The 20813-nt window shown below is 42.6% G+C and overlaps 1 long non-coding RNA gene across 3 annotated transcripts in view; it reads right to left on the bottom strand.

Annotated features, from left to right (window-relative positions):
* Positions 1-1380: 1380 nt before the first annotated feature.
* The window catches only part of LOC141742323 (uncharacterized), a 24569-nt gene continuing 5136 nt past the window's right edge, over positions 1381-20813 (bottom strand). The window contains exons 2-6 of one of the 3 annotated variants that reach the window (XR_012586664.1): positions 16071-17158; positions 15514-15638; positions 6665-6768; positions 1849-2057; positions 1381-1730 (exon numbers count right to left, since the gene is read on the bottom strand). This is a non-coding gene — a long non-coding RNA (uncharacterized LOC141742323). The remainder of the gene's footprint in view (positions 1731-1848; positions 2058-6664; positions 6769-15513; positions 15639-16070; positions 17159-20813) is intronic. The other 2 variants (XR_012586666.1, XR_012586665.1) reach the window with 2 other exon arrangements.

The following is a 20813-nucleotide window of genomic DNA, read 5'->3' as shown; positions in this document are numbered from 1 at the left end:
ACCTGCTCTTCAAGCCAACAGTCACTAATTTTTCAGAGACAGCATTGCTGAAGTGTGTTTGAGTGGTGGTCTCAATCTGTGGCTGATGACATAGCCAAGAAGTGACCGCCACTATGGGTAGACTGCAGAAGAAAGGATGTGATTTATCACAGTTGAACTGTTCTCCAGGAACCTGCCTGTGAAGAGAATGGTGACCTGAAATACCTGGTCAGGTGGCATGCTCCATCTGAGAGAAATTCTCAGGTTTTCTAAAAATAAAAGGCACATAAGCTGGCATCTTTCCCCAAATTTTAACTCACATGGTTATAAATCAAAACTTGACAATACATTTCAGGTGTGGGACAAATACCTGCACATGCAGAGTTGTGGAACACCAGGTTTACAAGGGGGAAGGTATTCACTATACCCATGTGGCTCTAGCTTCAGGATTACCGCTGAGGGACCTCACCGCCACAACACAGACTTACTGTGAGCATCCTGATGTGTCTGGGCTTACGCTTGTGGGAGAAGAGGGAGGAAAGAGCTGAAAAGACCCCTGACACTGCACGGGGAGGAAGGGGAAGGTCCTCTTTGATTTCCTTATTAGGAAGAAGTGAGGCTTCTGTGGAAAGGGAAGAGTCCTTGTCACTGGGAATGAGGGTCCCCAGTTATCTTAGGCAGGAGCGCAGGTACTGGGAAGAATTTAATATACAGCAAGGGCAGACAAAAAAGACAGTTAGGAACATTAGCCCAGCAGAGAGAGAGAAATTACTTAGGTGGGATTCATTTTGCCTAGCTTTAGCTATCTGAGATTATGCAAAACGCACATGGGTTTCGAAGTTAGGTAAAGTAAATCCTACCCTGGACTTTACTCGAGTGGAACAGGGTTGCAGTGAAAGGGAAGTTGCAGTGAAGAAAAAAGAGTTATGTTTAGACTGACAGATGAGAAAAATTACCTTTAATAGCTCCTTTTTCACTTTTAGCTTTGGTTAGAGCAAAAAGAGAAGAATATGGTTTCTAAAGAAAGCTCCTTGCCTTACACAGGCAAGTGATAATTTACGGACATCTGCTGTCAGCATCGAAGCCAATACGTGTTGCAAACGGACGGCCGTGCACTTTGTGTGAGAGGAATCGACTCTTCTGTGGCCTTGTTCAAGTCTACAGCATCGTCTCAGAGAACTGAAAAGCAGGCAAATTGACAAGATCAACAGTGTTCCTACAGACATTTATATAATGAACGGAAATGTGAAAAATAGCTACAGCCTTAATTTTGTTTTTGACACTCTGCCCCAACACCACACATCCTCTCTGCAGCACACTCTATAGGAAGACAGCCCTGAGCACACACACGTCCTGCTCTCACACAGCCTGCTGTTCAATAAGAGCCAAACCACAAGATTTGTGACTAACAGATGTGACCTTTAATTGGTTTGCTTTGTAATGCATTTGATGACGGGATGAATCCACAACATATCGCCTTTGCTTTGGCTGCGTGATCCAACAGGTCTTCAGCATCATGTGCTTCCCAGAAATGAGTTCTGGGAAAAGCTCTGCAGTGTGGTCTGTGAGGGGGACAATGAGGAGAGTCATCGTTTCTGAAGTGCATTCCTAACTCTGGTACCAATTTTCAAAGAGCTGAGGGTTGCAGCTGAACCAGGTTAAGAGCTCACTGTCCTTTGGTTTCTTTTTATCCCATCCACAAAAGATCTCTTTCCCTTTCCATCTGCTGGGATAGCATGTATTTGCTCCAGCTGTCCAATGAAAGATAGAGAGAGAGAGGGCACACAAGCAAGCAAGAAAAATTTGACTTTAGTTAAAGTGGATGATTTTGACAGCAAAGGATTAGGCAGTAGCTATACTTTAAGTTACCTTGCAGATTCTAGCAAGGACTGTGGGGCAGATGGCCAGGGGTAATCTGGCAGCAGCAACCTCCTACCCCAGCTCAGACAGTGAGGACAAGAAGTCGGGCAGTCCTCAGTGACATTGTACAAATTATTTAACAATGCGGTTCACCTTTCTTTCGGGTCTGTAGTGAGAAAATTCCATGTCTCAGTGATCCTATGAAGTTTAAACAACTCCTGCAAAGAAAACAAAATAAATTAATTTTTTTCTTTTGTTGTCCGTTAATATTAATTTCTATGGTTTCAAGCTTGGGGAGGTGAGAGGAAAGGAGGGAAATACCTCCAAGCTGTGGGGTTGAGGGTACATTATTCTATTAATTTCACAAGTCAAAGCTCTGGCACAAATGATATTCAGGAAACAAAATGTAATTCCACAGAGAAAAATGCAGCTATACTACATCTGGTGAAAAATAATTCGAATCACAGCTATTTATTGGGAAGAAGGATTCTCAGAAGCTGTAATGCTGAAAGAGACCTAAAATAGCAGGAGAGCAGACAGCAAGTTAGACATGCCTGTAATTTGAGATGACAGGAGGGGGGGGAAAAGCAGAAACAAGAAAACAATGGGATACTAGAGTCCATAAACAGAAACTGTACTAAAGGCCTCTATTAGTGGTATTGCAGCGTAAACCCCCTGGAATACTGCATTCAGTCCTGAAAATCTGCTCATCAAAAAGACATCAGCAAACACAAAGGAATTAATTTTTTAAAAAGTACAAGTGATGAGGATTGATTTAGAGATGCTGTCATATGAGTTGAAAGAGGTAAATGCAGATGTGCACGGTGTGTAGGACACAAAGCAATAAAAAGTAGGCACCGCGGGAGAACAACTAATTACGTTTGCAGAAGTGAGAGCATTATTATTGTGAGGAAGGAGAAACTAGGATGAAATGAGGCAAAAAGATGAGGATGAGTACTGTTACAATGGCTTGGCTGTAAGATCCACTGCCTGGTGGAGCAGTTGCTCCGGGAGACTTCTTCTTGCCGTATTTTAAATAAGCATAACACTACTGTTTATCCCTTGGCCTACCAAGCACCATGGGCTAGTTGATCTTTTACAGAGGAATTTTCCATCGCTAATTTCTGTGTTTCTAAAGCTTCCTCCTCTGTAGAGCACTGTTTGTCACATCAGGGTCAAACCTCTGAGGAGAAGACAAACAAACTAGTCCACAGGGAGAGAAGATCTAAATGAAGTAAAGAACTAAAGCATGTTTGTGTGTGATACTTCACAGCCACACCACAAATCATAGCCAGGCAAAGGCAGTGGCAACGAACTTTCCTTATATTGACCTCTGCTAGAAACCATACTATAAGTTTCCAGAGGACACAAGCAAGGAGAAGAGACTCTTCTTTCCATCCTCTTGCTTTAATTCTTCCCATCCCACTCCTGACTTCATTTCTTTCTCCAATATCTCCATCTGCTCCATCTCCCTCTTGCCTTTCATCCCCAGGTCAGTAAACTGAATGTTTAAATTCATTACTTGGAACTGTATTACATCCATCCTAAACACCATCTAATCTGGTTTATATACCTTAGGTATCAGAGTGGTATGTCACATTTTTTAAATACCATGTTTCAGTCAACCCTCATAGCAGTTCCCACCTTCTCTGACACCTCAGCCATTTTTGAAACACATGGCTGTCCTTTTGCCTTTTGTTTTCCCTGGTGGCCCTCTTGTGGTTTCTTCTACCCCCTTAATTGCTCCATCATTGTATCCTCCTTCAGCTTCCTAAGGGAGAACTTTTTCTTTTCGTCACTTTTGTTCTCCTTCATCTTGTCTCCAGGTAATTTCACACACACAAGAACAGATTAACTACCAGTGCAAGGTTGTATTCTCTACTCCAGTCCTTTATCTTCCTTTTCCAGTTTACTATGCTATACTATACTATAAATGCCACACCACACCCTACCCCACCCCCCAGCCTATACACATTTATTTGGGCATTGTTTTTAATTGAGACCTTTCTTTATCTAGGTCTTCATATTCAGGCAATGTCTAAATTTTGCAGATACTTTCTTGTGTCTTCTTTTAAATAATGTCCTTACTTATCCACGGAGCAATATATCTCATCCTGAATTTAGTCACTTCATATCAAAATTACTGTGATATCTTTTCCTCCAGCTTTAAAAAATATGAACTTCAGTCATATCTATGCAGAACAGTGCTACAAATGTCATTGCTCTCGCCTGTCACATTGCAAGCAATACCTTTTACTTTCCATCCCTCTCTTGGCCCATCCTTCTCTACTTATCACCACATCTCTCAGCCTGTCTTCTTGTTACTTCATCTTCTCACATCATGGTTTTGCTGAAGTTTGCTGTGATTGGCACTGAAAAAAGCCATCTTGCACTCACACTGGCTTTGGCCTTTAGCTCTGCCCAGCACTGTCGCTCCCTGGTGCCACCAAATATCTATGTGACTGCACAGTGAATTGGATAAGGAAGATGAACTGGGTTACAAAAATGACACTGCCCTCACTCCCCAGGGGGAGCTTGACCTAACTGTGTTCCATTTATCAACAGAATCCAATGCCTTGGAAATAGGCAATTGGACCCATTGTTTTGCGAATCACAGGGATACCAGCCTAAGAGCCCAGGAGAACCTCAGTGAGTGCCCTTAGTGTGAGGAAAACCCCGAAAGCAGCACTGCGAGCTTTTCTGCCGTGTGTGCTGCCTTGCTGTGAGGCTGCTCCATGGGGCTCACTTTCAGGTCATTTAGGATCTGTAGGCTGTGCCAATGAAGAGGTCACTGCAGTAGGTAATTTTGGCAAGGTGACCAACAGCTCTGTTACCAGCTGCGGAGAGGTCTGATATTTCATGTACCAGCTGTCTGCTGGCAACAACTTTGGGCTATATTGTCTTTCAAAGCTGCACACCCAAAAGAGTATGCACGTGGTGTAAGGCACCTTTCTTATGGCAAAACAAGTGAATCACTAGGTGTTAGATGACTCTTATTGGTGAAGGGATACCAAATCACAACGCTCTAATTACAGGAGGTTTCTAAGGTGCCTTCCTTTATTCATATTTGACTTGCTATGATTCATCTGTTGGTTTTCAGTCTGTCTTTTTTTCACTTCCTACACCTCACTTGCTGAACTCTGCGGGACAGAAGCACTCGAACACAGTGAAAGCCACTACCAGGGGTAGAGCTTTTTTAGTGAGAAAAAACAGGCTTTCCTCCTTAAAACACCTAAATGCATCTAGCACCCTCACTTTCGTGTAACCCTCAGAGTGAGCTGAAGTCAACAAATCTGTGTGGATGCAGCACAAGGACACGTTCACCTCCTGAGCTGACTGGCACAGGAAACAGTTTATTCAGGGGCCAAGAAGAAATCATGTGTCGCACCAGAAGCTATCACAGTGGCTCTGCCTATATTTATATTCAGAAAGAATGTGGGAGAGACTTGAACCCTCCCAGCCGCCCCATAGTTTGTGGGATGATGAGCAGACATGCCTTTTCCCCTTGGAGCAGGTTTCTCATTTGTTGTCAGACAGCACATGCTGCTGATTTTGCGCAGTTGCTGACAACTTAGCCTAACCTCCCAGGGGTGACACTGCCTTCCTTGATAAAGGGAGGAATGACAGAATTCAGCCTGCTGCCATAGTCTGAATTTACAGGTTTACAGCTGGGTTTACACAGAGAAAGGGACTGGCAGAACCAGTGAGTTACAACTCTGTAACTATATCCCTCTTTATTGACCAGTTAAACTCCTTGAATAGACGCTCTTGTCTGGCATAGGTATGTCGGTGACTTCTGGCATAGAAGTGATGTACACGGTGAGGCTATACTGTGGGATTAAACTAGAGAGGCTGAGAAGGCTTGGTGGACAAATGGGGGCATTTGAAATGTGAACTTCATTTGAATATACAGAGTAAGATGCAACTGCCCAGAATACGCAAGGCTTGTGGTAGTTATGTGGATGATAAAGTGAAGGACAGCTTCGTGGATTATTCCTTCATGTTATCAGATGCCTCTGATCCCAAATTATCTGTTGTTGTTAAATAGAACCTTTGTACCACAAAGGCACCATAAAGCAGGAGGAAGGATATAAAATGCTAGAAGTGCTGCTTGAAAGAAGGCGCAGACTGTGTATCAATCTTCTGCATAGGACGAGTCTTTGCAAGCCAGTAGGGTCTGTGCACTTGTGGAATTCAGCTTGTGATTGCCAGAATAAATGTCTTTAACTAGAGAATCCCATATGCACATGTTCGTATTGTTTACAAGCAATATTGTACAGTGGCCAAATGGCTGTGTATACAGACATGCTCTTCTCCAGAGAGCTAACGTGTGTGTTTGAACACCAGCTGTGGAATCTGTGTCTAAGGCTCTGTGTTTTTGTGGAAGAGAGTCATATTCTAACTGCGCCAATATGAAGCTGGGCAAATTCAAATTGGTTTGACACATCTCCAGTTCTCAGAATTTTTCTCAGTCTCTCAGGTTTTTGATTCATTTTCAAAAACTCTCCACAGAGACTGTTCTTTATGTGGAACTTACCCTTGTGCCAGGTGAGACTGGAATTTCACCCTTTCATAAAGGTAATCCGAGATTTTGTGTGTGCGCGTGTGTCTGTGGTGCCAACTCACTAGAACAGACACAGAGCCAACTCTTGGGCTTTGCAACCAAAAATATTCAACAAATAAGGCTGTTAGCCTTCCTCTTTTCCTTCCTTCCCTTTCTCCCTCCCTGCCTTCCTCACCATTTCCACACCTTGCTGAAACATGTGAAATCAAAACAGCAAAAATATTCCAAGTAAACAGTAATTTACCCCGGATTATTACTCACTGGATCCATGCGCACCATGCCCTGGGCAGGCATCCTCCCTCGCATCTGCCCTCTCCGCAGCAGAAAGTGCATCTGCTAGGTCCTGACTGAGGAAAGGCACAGTCCTGAACAGTGGAAAAAACAGTGAGACCTCAGTAAAGCAACGCTTGGGCTAGCACTGCCTTAAATCATGGGCCAGAACCTTTACCAAATGAGGCACATATGCAAAGAGCAACAGACTATGGTGTTCGCCTACAGCGGGGGAACTTGCCTTAGGAAGGGACTCTGTACTAAGCTGCACATAGCACATGGCGTTGTTCAGTGAGAGGTGATGTTCAGGCCTAGGTAGGAGATTTTGGAAGTAAGAAGCAAAAGCAAGTACAGCTACATGTTGTCTGACAGATCCATTTTTCACCATTAATGATCAACTTGCTTAAAAATTAGTAGTTCCCCCACTGAGAGAGGCTTGCTTAGTCTAATTGTACAATCGTTACAAGCAACTGGAAACAGGGAACCAGTCTGGGAGCATAAATCTCATCTCAATAAGGCTAGCAGGGACACCAGACATTGTGTTTGTTACTAGACAATGTAACTTATTAATGGCCAGAATGGGTCATTTTAGTTCAGTTTTCTGTCTCCAACAGTAGCCAAAAGTATATGCCTTGGATGGACCATAGGACAGGAAAAGCGTATAGAAAGATGACTTCTCTCAGTCATTTCTACCACTATTTTTACCTGTATTAGCTAAGTTAAAGCTAGCAAGAGGTGCTCCCTGCACTTCAGTCACTCGAGAAGGAGCGATTGCAGATGTGTTTGAATTTATTTTCACATCTGTGTTTTCCAAAGTCTGCAAAGACCAAATGTCTTGCTGGAGAAAACTGCATGGCACAAGAATGTCACACATTCCTGGGAGGAGGCAAAGAGAAATAACTGGGTTAACATGAATTACCCTATGTTGCTGCCAAATATGTAGCCACAGCCTGAACTGCAAAGTCAATGAAGTCAATCCTACCTAGCCATAATCTGATTCCATACTGTCCCCTTCTGTAGACACAGTGGTCATAAAATTAACCAAAAAAAAGTCTTCTTCTGTTATAAATATGTAAGTTTAAGCAATGAAATCTTTTGTCACCCCCATTACCCTTGAAAAAGACATTTTGCTGACATAAAGGTATTTTTTTCATCTGATGAAAGTTGCAGTACGCAGCAGTGCCCAGGGGAATGACGGTCTGTATGCACAGGATACAGTCTGCCTGCACCTACCTTCTTGCGTGAGCCTGGCAGCAGGGAAAAGAGGGCAGAAAGAAGCAAGACTAGCAGCTGACCCGTGGAAGATGTGGATTCCTGTAGCTGCAATGAGTTATTACCACTACAATGAGCTTCCAGTGTTTACTGTACACATCCAGATTGGTATGCGAGGAGATGGTCTGTCTGAATAAATAAACAGAAAAGGCCAGGGTCCAAGTCTGACTGAACAATAGACTGGGGAGAATGTGAGCCTCCTCTTTAGCTGGACTTCCCTCCAGGAAACCCAAATTGTAATAAAATCCTACTGTATCCTGTGCCCTAGTCTGGGGGTGTTGGCTCAGTTCCAGCTAATCATGTAGATCGTATTTGCAGAAGGAGGTGAGTGCAGGCTGCTGGATGCAACCAACAAAGTATTTTGGAAGAAACCTCCCTGTTCTAGATGGGAGGAGAGTTGGCCTCAGCATTTTGAGAGAGGTTCATCTGTTCAAATGAACAGATGTGACTGTTTCCTTAGTCAAGTCGCTGGCCACATGGCAGACCTAAAAAATTCCTAACTCCTCTCCTGCCTCCTTATCTTGAGAAATGGGAATGGCTGTCCAAACACAGCGATTCTCATAATCCCAGACAAAGGAGATTTCTAGACTCTGAGGCTCCCACTTCAAGATATCTGGGGTTTGAACTGTGCGGTATTTGAGACCTGTTTGGATTAGTGAGTCTGCTGAACATGAAGATTCTCTTCAACGTATGAGAAACTAAAGCATCTATTTTTTCAAACTGTGGCTTTAAACTGACCAAGAGAAAGAGAGACTTGGGACAGGAAGTTTCTAATGAGAACCGATATCAAATCCCGAAGCCAGGCTGTAAAAGAAGCAGTTCTCAACCTTCTGTAATCAACCAGCCAAACAGTTTTCGGGGGGTGTGGGGGTGGGGGAAATTAGGGAGTGTCTGGAGCATTTTATATACTACTAGTCTTTGTCAATTAGGAGCTCAATAAATAAAGCACTTAATGTCTAGTTAATAAAATGTTATGATTTTAGAAAAATTAAATTACATGTCATAAACACAGGCATTTTAACTGGAGATTTTAACTGGAGTACTGATACAGCTTGCTGCCTTCCAGCAGTCAGAAGTCAGCAAGTGTTCCATTACCTGTGCTTTTACATGTTATGGATTGATAGTGGTTCATAGTTCACAGACTGATTGAATTGACTGACACTGTTTTGGAGCTTGTGATGGTGGATTTGAAAATCAAGGTAGCTGGGATCTCTGAATGCTTTGATGTTTTTAATGTCACTTCAGAAAGGGCTTTTTTAATATGCTGCATGTTCATATCTGAAACTGGTTAGATTATTATACCTGCCTTTTCAAAATCAAGGTAGAGCCTTTTTTTTTTTTTTTTTTTTTTTTGGCAAAGAAATTAGATATTTTCACGTCTTTTAGCAGGATTTGGAAGTAGACTATTCCTATTTTTACATTTCCTGTTCCAGGAAGGAAAGAAGGTTTTTCAATTTTATTTATTTTTTTTTTTTTGCTACAGACCTTTCTTTCCTAGTTGAATCAAATCCGACTTGGTGGTGATACTGAAACAGTTGTGCTTCCTGTTTGCTTCTGCTTAAGGAAAAAAAGTTATAGTATGAACTGCTGAAAATGCAGCATACTTTTCTGTAACTAATTAACATCCCACTTTCTCCAAACATTGTTTAACAATTACTTATCAATGTAAGCCCTTACATTAACTAGTATCTCAAATGCCTTTCCTTTTTGAAATGCAGACAGGAAAAGTATCGAGTATGTTATGAGTACTCTTTCTGCTCTACTGTAGAAACCATTTTTCTCTAGGACTTCTGCATTGAATCACATTGAATCTTATCATAGAAGCAGAGGTAAATGCTAGTCCAAATCCAATTTGGATTGCAATATACTGATTTTTACCCGGGACGTGGGATTTTTTATGCAATTCCCCTTTTCCCCCCCTCTCTTCCTATAGTTACATTGTAATTTTGTGTGCTGACTCAGCTGACACACTCCACTCTAGAAGTGGCTGCATTTTCAGCAACAACTGAAGTGTTTGCCACTGTACATAAGCTGTGAAATAGTTTAGAAGCTATAGAATAACATCCTCACCGCTATCAGTACATTTACAGCAATAACATGCCACTTGTAGTTATACTGTGTAAGCACTAACTCATTAATGATCATAGTCTATGGAGAAGCAAGAATTTCAGGGTACATTTCATATATGTGGGAATGAAAGAAAAAATTTGAGCCTGATTTTCAGTAGGTCCTCTCAACTGCTCTTAAAAGTCAGGCAAGGTTACATCTGCATGGTAAGGTCAAGTAGACCAAGAATCTGTAGAGCAGATGCTCTACACACACAGTTGATGCTGAGGTTCTGATATGCACACTATGCATATTCCATTTTTTTTCAGTTCAAACCACCTTAATTTGGGTCCCCTGGACTAAACGCCTATTGAGGTCCAAGCACGTTAGGTGTGCTTCTGGAGAACATTTTCCATTTGAATTTCACTCAACAGAATCTCATCTCTGCACTCCAAAATCAGCCCCTGATGCAAAATAAAACACAGACAATAGAGATGATCCATAGAGTTGCATCAAAACTTCTGATCTGAACTAAAACACTAGAGACACGTCACAAGGATTGCTGGCAGGATTGCTGTAATGGTTATACTCTGTCCAAGATTCACCTTACTTCACTAGGCATTACAACCACAGTGCAGAGAAAAGGCTTAACAGACTGACACATGGTTCTGCTGTTTCCAAGTTGGTATATGAGGTCCTACATTTAGGCACATCTCCCGAGGTATAAAGTAACTATACTTGTCTAAACTATAACACTTTGTATCTGAAGATATGAGAATTCATTCTGCTTTATATTACAGACATGCTGATTCAGAATAGTTGGTGACACGAAGCCGCCTTACTACCAAAAATCTGTGTTTGTATTGATTTAAGCATTATTTTTACTGGTGGAAGCAATTTTTCTTGAGAGCAGTGCTTCAGCTCCATGGTATTCGTGTCCCTGAATAATGAAATTGCATAACGCTACATCACCGTAAGGTATCACAAAATGAGGATTCAGGCAGCAATGTTCCCATGTAGTATTGGCATGAAGAGTTACAGGCAGAAATGGAGAATCCTTTAAGGCATTGTTCACACCACTGTACTTACATTGCCTTTTGTAATCACAGGTTTGTGTGGTGTGTGGATACACTGGAACTATAAAGTCAGCCACCAATATCCAGCCTTTCTGTTTCATGCATAAATTCTCTTCCCGAGCTGACACAAATCCTCAGCAAACATATAGTTGCCAGAGGAACACTCTAACTATAAACTATATCTGCAGTTGTCTTCTCTGAGTTCCTATTCCCTAAGTAGTGGCTCTTCTGCCAATACAATCTGTCACAGTGAAGATGCACACTCTGGGTAAAAGCAACCAAGTACCCCAGTGATGGGGCAACATCAGTAGCTATAAGCCAAGGAATGGCTTCCTTGAGTTGATGTTAGACTTATGGTCATTCCATTTAACCTTCAACTAAGGTAATTTAATAACCGTATCAGAAGATATTTTTAATGGAGGAATACTGGGGACCCTGGTTTAAACAACAGCTATCAAAACAAAACAAAACACCCCAAATTGTAGCAGCCACATCTTTTTTTAAGGTTGTGACGCTCCTCAGCACCCCTTCAATCAGTCTCTGGTACCACAAGGCACCATGCATCAGTTGATGCTGATCTGTAGCATTGTACAATGCTGTCATTGTGGGGACAAGGAATGAAGTCAAATTGTTTGCCGGATGCACCAGTCAGCAGGGAACAAAACAAGCACACCAATGCTTAGGTGCTCTTCTCGGCATGGCAAAGGATTCAGATAACACATCAAAGTAGATAACTTGGGTGCCAGGATTAAATTCAGCATGTCCTAAGAGGCTGGGGTTTTCGCAAGCGCCACTCTGCAGTTTACTGAGAGGAAAAGACCATAAATCACCACAGACATAAAGTGTTTGGAATTTTACAAAAAAAAAAAAAATCAATTAAATTAAATTAATAAGAACCAATGGGATACTTGCTATATATACACAATAACTTTATGCTTTCAGAAGCAACTGTGCAGAGTGCAGTTCCTGTCTCTGCTGGCTGCCTCTGTCCCTCTTGCCCAGGGTGGTGGCCTGCCACCCCTCGCTGTGGCACCCTCTCCCATTGTTACCTTGCCCTCCTCCAAACCAGACCTGCCAAACCTCATGTGCTGAGCGTGAGAGTCACACCAGTGGCTCCTCCTGCCACACCGCAGCTTGGTTCACACCTCATGTGCTCACAGTGTCACAGCTGCTGCTCTGCATAGAAGCAGAGCTGCTGGGCACAGCACGGCATGGCTGTGTGGCCCCAGACAGTGCTGCCTGCAGCACAGCGAAAGGACATATGGAAAACGTTTGTTTTCAACTCCAAACAGGACCTCTCTCATGCTTACCACTCCGTGCCTGTCGCCGTTACAGAGTTAGGGTCTCTGCAACTCTGAAAATACACTTAATGCATTTATCTTGGTGTACCTCATTGTTCCCAGCCTGTTCCATTTCTTAATCAGGAGGGAACTTGTGCTGACTCCTGTAGGAGAATAGCAACATGGACATCAAATGCTGTCAGAGACTGAAGTGAAATGAAATATTTAACTTTTGGGCAAATCTGACTTTGGGCTTTATTAGTGAATGTATAGTTCTTCTGAGCCTTGTGAACTCAGGAAAAAGTAACATTGGCTATCAATCATATCAAAGAGAAAAACAAAATGCATAGGCAGTGGAGGCAGGGGTACACATCCTGGGAAGATTATAGGGATATGGCCTGGGAATACAGTGCCTTGTCTAGGGACATAAAAAATATCAAGAAGGTTTTCTTCAGGTACATAGGACAACAAAGAAAGATGAAAGAAACTGAGCAAAACGGGAGACCTGGCTACAACCGACATGGAGAAGGCTGAGGGATTCAACAACTTTTTGCCTTGGTCTTCACCAGCAAGTACTCTAGCCATGCTGCCCACCTCACAGAATCCAAAGGAAGAGACTGGGAGAATGAAGTACCACCCACCATACAAGATCAGGTTCAAGACCATTCTAAGGAACCTGAAGGTGCTCAAGTCCATGGGACCTGCTGAGACACATCAAAGGGTCCTGAAGGAACTGGCAGATGAAGTTGCCAAGCCACCATCCATCATATCTGAGAAGTCATGGCAGACTGGTAACGTTCCCATTGACTGGAAAAGGTGAAACATAACCCCCATTTTAACAAAGGGAAAAAAAGGAAGACCCAGGGGACTACAGTCTGGTTAGTCTCACCTCTGTGCGTGGCAAGATCATGGAGCAGATCCTCCTAGAAACTATACTAAGGCACATGGAAAATAAGGAGGTGTTTGGTGACAGCGAGCGTGGCCTCACTAAGGGCAAATTGTTCCTGAGAAATTTGTTGGCCTTCTACAACAGTGTTACAGTATTGGTGGATAAGGGAAGAGCAACTCATGTGATCTACCTGGACTTGTGCAAAGTATTTGACACTACCCTGCACAACGTCCTTGTCTCTAAAATGGAAAGACATGGATTTGACAGGTGGACCACTTGGTGGATAGGGAATTGGCTGGATGGTTGTGCTCAAAGGATTGCAGTCAACAGCTCGGTGTCTGGATGGAGACCCGTGATGAGCGGTGTCAGTCAGGGATCTGTATTGGGACCAGTATTATTTAAAATCTTTGTCAGTGACATGGACAGTGGGATTGAGTGCACCCTCAGCAAGTTTGAGGATGACACCAAGCTGAGTGGTGTGGTTGATACTCTACAGGAAAGGGATGCCACCCAGAGGGACCTTGACAGGCTTGAGAAGTGAGCCTGTGCGAAATTCATGAAGTTCAACATGGCCAAGTGCAAGGTCATGCACCTGCATCGGGGCAATCCCAAACATGGATACAGCCTGGGCAACGTGTGGATTGAGAGCAGCCCTGTGGAGAAGGACTTGGGAGTATTGGTGGATGAAAAACTGAATATGAACCACAAAGTATACCCACAGCCCAGAAAGCAAACCATACCCTGGGCTGCGTCAAAAGAAGCGTGGCCAACAGGTTGAGGGAGGTGATTCAGCCCCTCTACTCTGCTCTCCTGAGACCCCACCTGGAGTACTGCATCCAGCTCTGGGGCCCCCAGCATAAGAAAGACATGGACCTGCTTGACGTGACACCTCTTGCCTCTGAATAATTTGAGAATGGAATTTCCACAACAAAGCAGATCAGTAGTCTACAGCATTTTTCACCTCACGCACCCCGGTCACTAATATGAGTTATTTTACAAAACTCCGCAGAAGAGAGTAAAGTATAGGCTGACAACTGAAAGCTTCTTTGAGAGGCTGGCTCATGTCCTGAAATTATAGATGCGCAAGCGCAGCTGCATTTGTGCCATTTCTAATGGGCCAAAGGGGAAGCATCTAATAAATATACATTTATACAGAGATAAAACACCCCTCTGGGGATTTGCTGCTTACACCTGAGGAAGTGAACAGTGACAATAGCAGATAAATAATGAAAAACAAATTATGTTTTAAAGAGCCCTTTAATTTTAATAGTCCATGGTGATGTTAATAATACAGGGAAGGACATTTTTTAAGCATTTATCTTGACATTCACCCTTATGCTGCCTTGGTAATTTAAGCATGTGGTTGTGATGAGGTAGAGCTTTAGCAGAAGAAAGATAATTTATATAATTTATATTCCAAATTCTTAGTTTTTACAATCCTGGTCTTCTATTTTGAGGCATTACTAGAGACTTTTCTGAGTGTACGGAGCATACCTCATCTTTTCTGAGTTTTAAGCCACCCAAAACGACCAGAGAAAGAAACCACTTTTTGATTGTTTTCTGTTGCAATTATATGCATGACCAAGGCATTATTGAAATAAATTAAGGCTTTATGATTTTATTACTGTTTATTAGCACTTAAACCTAGACTTCTTTGACCCAGCCACCATATTAACACAGACTGAAAACACAATCCTAGCTAGTAGGGCAGAAATAAGACCTTCATAATTGTCATTTCAAACCAATAAAAGGCAGCAACTGCAACAAAATGGGCCTGAATGACTTCAGCATTTCCTTGATGATGGGATGTGAATCCTATTGCTTACTAAGATGTAATGGCGACTGTTCACTCACCTACTCTCATACAAAATGATCTTATGGGGTTCCTGTTGCAGTTCTGGGTCACAGTCACAACTTTACAGCTGTCCTTACCTCCCAGCTCTGCAGGCAGCCTGAGCTGCAGGGCCAGTGACACGAGGTGAATGTGAACAGGCAGTTTCTTGAAGCGCGTGAGTGCCTGAGGCCAGCTTGATCTGCCATTGCCCATGGTACACCTAACAGCCCAGCACACCTGCCCTTACCACAGACGCAAACTGAGCCCAAGCACGGCTTGGTGAAGTGCTTGAACATTGGCCTCTTGGTGCATTTTGTGTAGTGCCCTGCAAATCTACAACCAATTCACGTAACAGAAGCCAACAGCTCTGCATGCTCTACACTTACAGTCTGTGCCTTGCTTTGGAGAACATCGCACTGGTTTATTCCCAAGTCTTTGCTTACCTGCAGGCAGCATTGCCATCGCAGGAGGGTGAGCCGGTGTATGACTGGCTTCCTGCTGGGAGAACCCAGGCACGCAGTGGTTAAAGCCAGGCAGTGCAGAGAACGGTGACCAAGTGGGGTTAAGGCTGTGGAAAAGCAGAAGGGAAGCAAGAAAATTTAGCATATGAAAAATAGTTCAGCTGAGACTATAGGCTGTGTCACAGCGACCTTGGATTGTGCCTGCAGCTGACTACAATGGGCTGTGCTGTAGCAAGACTTTGTAATGAATACAGAATATTAAACTGATGAAATGCTTTTACAGCTGGTTTGTTGATACTGGCATCACCGCACTCTCAGAGTTGGTACTTGATGTTTCACTCAGTTCTGAAGCCTAAACTGGCCAGAGGTCACCACGAGGGCCTGGGGCCCTATCTGTGTGCAGAAACTGCTCTCCTGCCAGTAATGGTGCCCAGGAATAGATCCTACTAACTACTTGCTACTGAAGGTAAGTTCCTCTGTTGGAAGAAAGAAACCACACCACTGAAACCTGCATGCTTGAGGCCTGCTGTTTTACATACCATGTCTTGAAGGAGCTCTTTCTGGCAGCTGTTGTCAATCGCAGTTAGCTGAGGAATTCCAGCATGTTTGCACTTTCCCTCGCTGCCGCCCCCTCCAAGTTGTCGCTTGCACAGTGTGGCAGTCATTTTCAGTGGCTGAAAGGGAGAGCTGGGAGCCCGTGCTGGTGCTGGCCTTTGCTTTGCTGTCTAGCCTCAGCACGGCTAAGTCACACTGAGAGACACTGACATTCAAAAGGATAGCGGGGAGGAAGAATTTCCCCTCCAGTGATTTTTAATCTTCATATTTATCCTTTGCCAACTCTGCCGTTTGTTTACTTTTTTGCTTTTATAAGAAAGATTAAATGTCTTTCTTTTGTCCCTGGTGGCTTACTCCTTCTGTCTTGCCAGAACTAAATCTGCTATGGTGTCAGGGTTGTAAATACCTCAAGGAAAATGTTTCAAAGCATGCTTTAATTTGCTTTAAAAAAGAGGATGCAGTTCCATTGATTTGAGATACGTTACACAGAATTTTCTCCCAGGAGTTTTGCGAGGATCAATGAATGGTTGTTACATCTGGATGAGAGCTTGGATAAAGAAAGTTGTAAAAGCTTGATGTTCTGCTTAGACCAAATGCTTTCTGATGGAAAATACTCAGCTTCTTTTCATCCCGATGACACTTTGCAGTTTGAACACATTCATAATCTTGTGAACTGACACAGTCTGAACTGTCTATCAAATTTTATAGGGACTGTCTTGCAGCAGGGCGGGAGAGAAAATTACCTTAGATGAACTGTTAATGTGCAGTGCTCTCTTCACAACAGTGTTAAGCTGCTCAGTTTCCAGTTTTAATACCGACAAGTGTCCACAGACTTACATAGCACACAGAGAGTATCAGTTAGCACAGAGCCTTACAGATCACATCTGTCAGTAGTGGTCTCACCCTCTAATTTGCAGTCCCGTTTGAAGAGTCTCATGTATCAGCAATTCAAACTGAAAAGGCACTAGCTGCTTCAGCTGAGAGGCCAGGGAGGAAGGAATACTGTCATCTGAAAGACGATTGAGAACTGACCCTGAAGAGTATGCATTAACCACATGGGTTTGCTCCATTCCTTAAAAAATCATAACAATAAAACCCTGTCAGGATGACAGCTGTTTAGTGAGTAAAGATGAGGCCAAATGCCACATAAGTGCAAACCGTAAAGTTCTTGATTCTACATTACCTGCACGTTGTTTAGCCACTGCAACAGACAACAGACTGACAATGCGCAGGTTGCACAGCCGTGCAGAGTCAGGCCAACGTTGCTAATCATGCCCGGAATGTACCCTAAAAGGTCCCACCCTACTCTCACAAAATTCATGGGTTTCATCAACAGAAATAAATGTAGGAAATTTTAAGATGAAAAGAGTCTAATGCAGACAAGTCCTTAAGGCAAGGATTACCTGTCAGGTCCAGTGATCAACACAGAAACTTTCCCCAATCACGCAGACCAATCAATTTGTCTGAATTGCAGCAAAAAGAAATATGTGTTAAAATGCTAAATGCATTGACACCTTGCACCACGGCTGCAAAGGTGTCTAAATTTATGCACATTCAAAAGTTGCTGTCAAGTAGTCTCATTTGTATAGCTTTTCAATATTTCTAACTGATTGGTGCTTTATTTCAAAAAAGCGTACTTAGTGCCCGCCTGATGCTTTCTGTCTGTACATCTCCAAATTCTTCACAAAAGTAAATACAAGTAGTCTTGCCCATTTTTAACCTATGAGAAATCTAAGGGCCTTGACAGACAAGCTGTGACAAATCTTGCTGTAGTGTCCAGAGAAATTATAAATCCGATTCTCTCTCCCTCTACAGGATACAGCTGTCTCTGCATCAGGATTGCCAGAACGGAGGTATGCCTGATGCTCTAACACCCCAGTGCCATGTCTCTTGCCCAACTGGCTGAAGGCAAAGATGTTTGGAAGCTAATGCATCAGTCTGCACTCCAGTGGATGCTGCCCAAGCCGGCTTTTCTCCTGCTGCCTTTCCTGTGGAGTTGGTAAGTGTTGGCAAGCGGATAGGCTTTCCACTTGGTCCCCAAATAGTCTACGTCCAGTTGGATCAACATATACTTGATGTCATATCTCTACTGCATTAATTAAGGAGCTAAGTCCTGCATCTTCTAATTTGGAAAAGGATAAGCAACTTCATTACTAGGAATCTGCTTTTTCTTATGAGCGTTAGGATGCTGTTGACATTGATTGTATCAGCTACTCACCTTGTGACATGAACATATGGAAGTAAAGGGAAAAGGTACAAGCAAAGCTCCCTTTTTTTTTTTTTTCATGCAAGACAAGGGCAAATTATTATTTCCTTTTTGGAAAATGGAAAAAATATCTGCTTTGATATTAAGTATTTTCGCTCACAATGCAGACAAAATTTACAGTGAATTTTAAAATTAAATTATTATTGTTGCGATTCAGGCTTTTAGAATTCTTCCTGGTAGCTATTTCAAATAAAGACAACGCATTGTAAAATTGCTGGTACTGAGCAATTACAGTTCTCACATAGTGGAGGCCAGATTTATTTTTGATCTTTAATGTTATGGTGCATTTAATCACAGTGCAATGAAAATACATAAGAATGTCATGGTTATTTTCCAACATCTCTAAAACTGAATTCCTTCTCTGTCTGCATTATAACATCGGTTTTAATTTATATATTATTTCTTGGCCCTATGGCTATGATTTTCCATTCTGTTTACAAGTCCACAATAGTAATGCTTTCCATTGTGAAAGATATGCCTTCATTTTAGAGGTATCAACAGGAAAAGGAGACAGTAAATACCCCCATGGTATAGGATTCCATCTCTAGTAATAGGTACGTGAATAGCTACTTAGAAGTGAAGAACTGGTACTACGTTATACCGTAAATATTCTTAGCAGAAATCTCTGCATGCAAGCTATATTGGTAACAACACATATCTCATTCCTAAAGAAGTAAATAGTTTTTTTCCTGTATGTATGTATTTAAAACAGCTACTTTAATTTTTGTCAGAATTTCCAGAAGTTTTCTGGTGGGGAAAAAAAAAAAAAAAAAAAAAAAAAAAGCCGGGGGGGGATAAAGTAGAGGAGTTTCCTCACTGTTTTGTTTGTTTGTTTTCAGAATTGCCAGACACTTTCCATCTCTGTCCCCCCGCCCCCCGTGGTTTAAAGCCAAACATTGTCACAGATGAGCAGGAGAACTTCTGGCACAGGGATTTCTGGTGCTGCATATGCAACACCCTCTTACAAATTTCATGTGCATTTTCCTTACCTGACCTAATAAGAAACAAAAAGAGAGAGAACACAAAGCTCCTAACTTCTAACTGGTAATCTTTTATAAGCAAGTCTCAAAGTACATCGACTACATCCAGTTCAGGGGCTACAGACTACTATGTTTTTCCGTTCTGTGCATGAACTATGAAAACCTTGGCTGTACCCATAACATAAACAATGAGAACCAAAGTATTATTTCATACTTGGGGTATTTTGCTTGTACTGCCTTCACTAGCAACCTTTAAAGTAATCAGTACTACCTGGAAAACACTACAGCAAAGTAGTGCTTTTTCCTTCAGCCCTGTTATTACAGCTGGAAAAATATGGGCAATATTTCGTCCCCACAAGCCCTTCTTCAGGACATTTGCATGTAGGATGTTTGAATTATAGGTCCACATGACTCCTGGCTGGCAGTGCTCTCAGCAGGGGTGGACTCTTGTGTTGGTTTAGAGACCTGCTTGTATCTAATCACAGCTACCTCATGTCTGGCACTTGCATTTAATAAGCAAGAAAGGGCCAAAGGAGACATCAGAAGCATCTGAAACAGCTACTGTTTAGAAACAAATCTTTATGTTCTAAAGGTCTCTCTATACATTTGAGATTGTGTTAGAGTAGCTACATTAGCACAAAGGCTTTCTCACAGCATCTAGTGAGTTTTTCGGCTCCCATTAATCACCTAGGTTCCTGAGCATCTTAACCAGCAAAATGCTTTCCTTTTGATGCAGCTGGCCCTGATTCCAAGCGTTTTGTCAGTAAAGCTCAACTGGTTAGAGGGCATGGTGTCTGCTTTTACAGCCAACATCATTTCAAGCCAGTTCAGTTTTCCTGGTTGAGGAGGCTATTACGGTTTCTCTAGGTTCACCACTATTTTTATGACTAGCAAGTCCTTAGGAATCTACATTTCTGATTGAAGTCAGAGGCTTTCTACATCTTAATAAAGGATCAGCTGGCAGTTTAAGCAACCTGTGTTTTATTCATTTTCAGCTTTTCACTTGATCCCTTTTGCAAGCATTTTTCTCCCACACTTTGGAAAGTGAATCCATCTTGTTTGCTGCTTAGTTTCTGCATCGGTCACCACCTCAAGGCCAATCAGGACATGCTTGGTTCTCACTTTTTGAGTCAAGGTGCCAAGACACTTGCTATTGTCTTATGCTCTGGGTCAGTTTTTAATCATATTTAAAATTGAAGGCCGCTCCCATACTAGGTATGGGAAGTGTCAAAATTGTCTACAAAGTTTTGTCAACACAGCGATGCTAGCTAGAAATAGGAAGAAAAAAAAAAATCATAGCTCTGCTGGCAGCACCTCCCACATGGATGAGAGTCTGCCCCCACGCTGAGTAACGCAGGCAGCCTGCAGGCAGGTAACCTGTGGGCAAGACAAATGCCTCTGGCCTGGGCACTCTGCACCTCCCCTACAGAGCTCTGACAACACACCCAAAAGAACCCGTGTTTTGTAGCCTAAGGATTAAA

Source organism: Larus michahellis, chromosome 4, assembly GCF_964199755.1.
Source record: "Larus michahellis chromosome 4, bLarMic1.1, whole genome shotgun sequence".
NCBI classification, from domain to species: domain Eukaryota; kingdom Metazoa; phylum Chordata; class Aves; order Charadriiformes; family Laridae; genus Larus; species Larus michahellis.
This window is presented reverse-complemented; position numbering and strand designations above follow the sequence as displayed.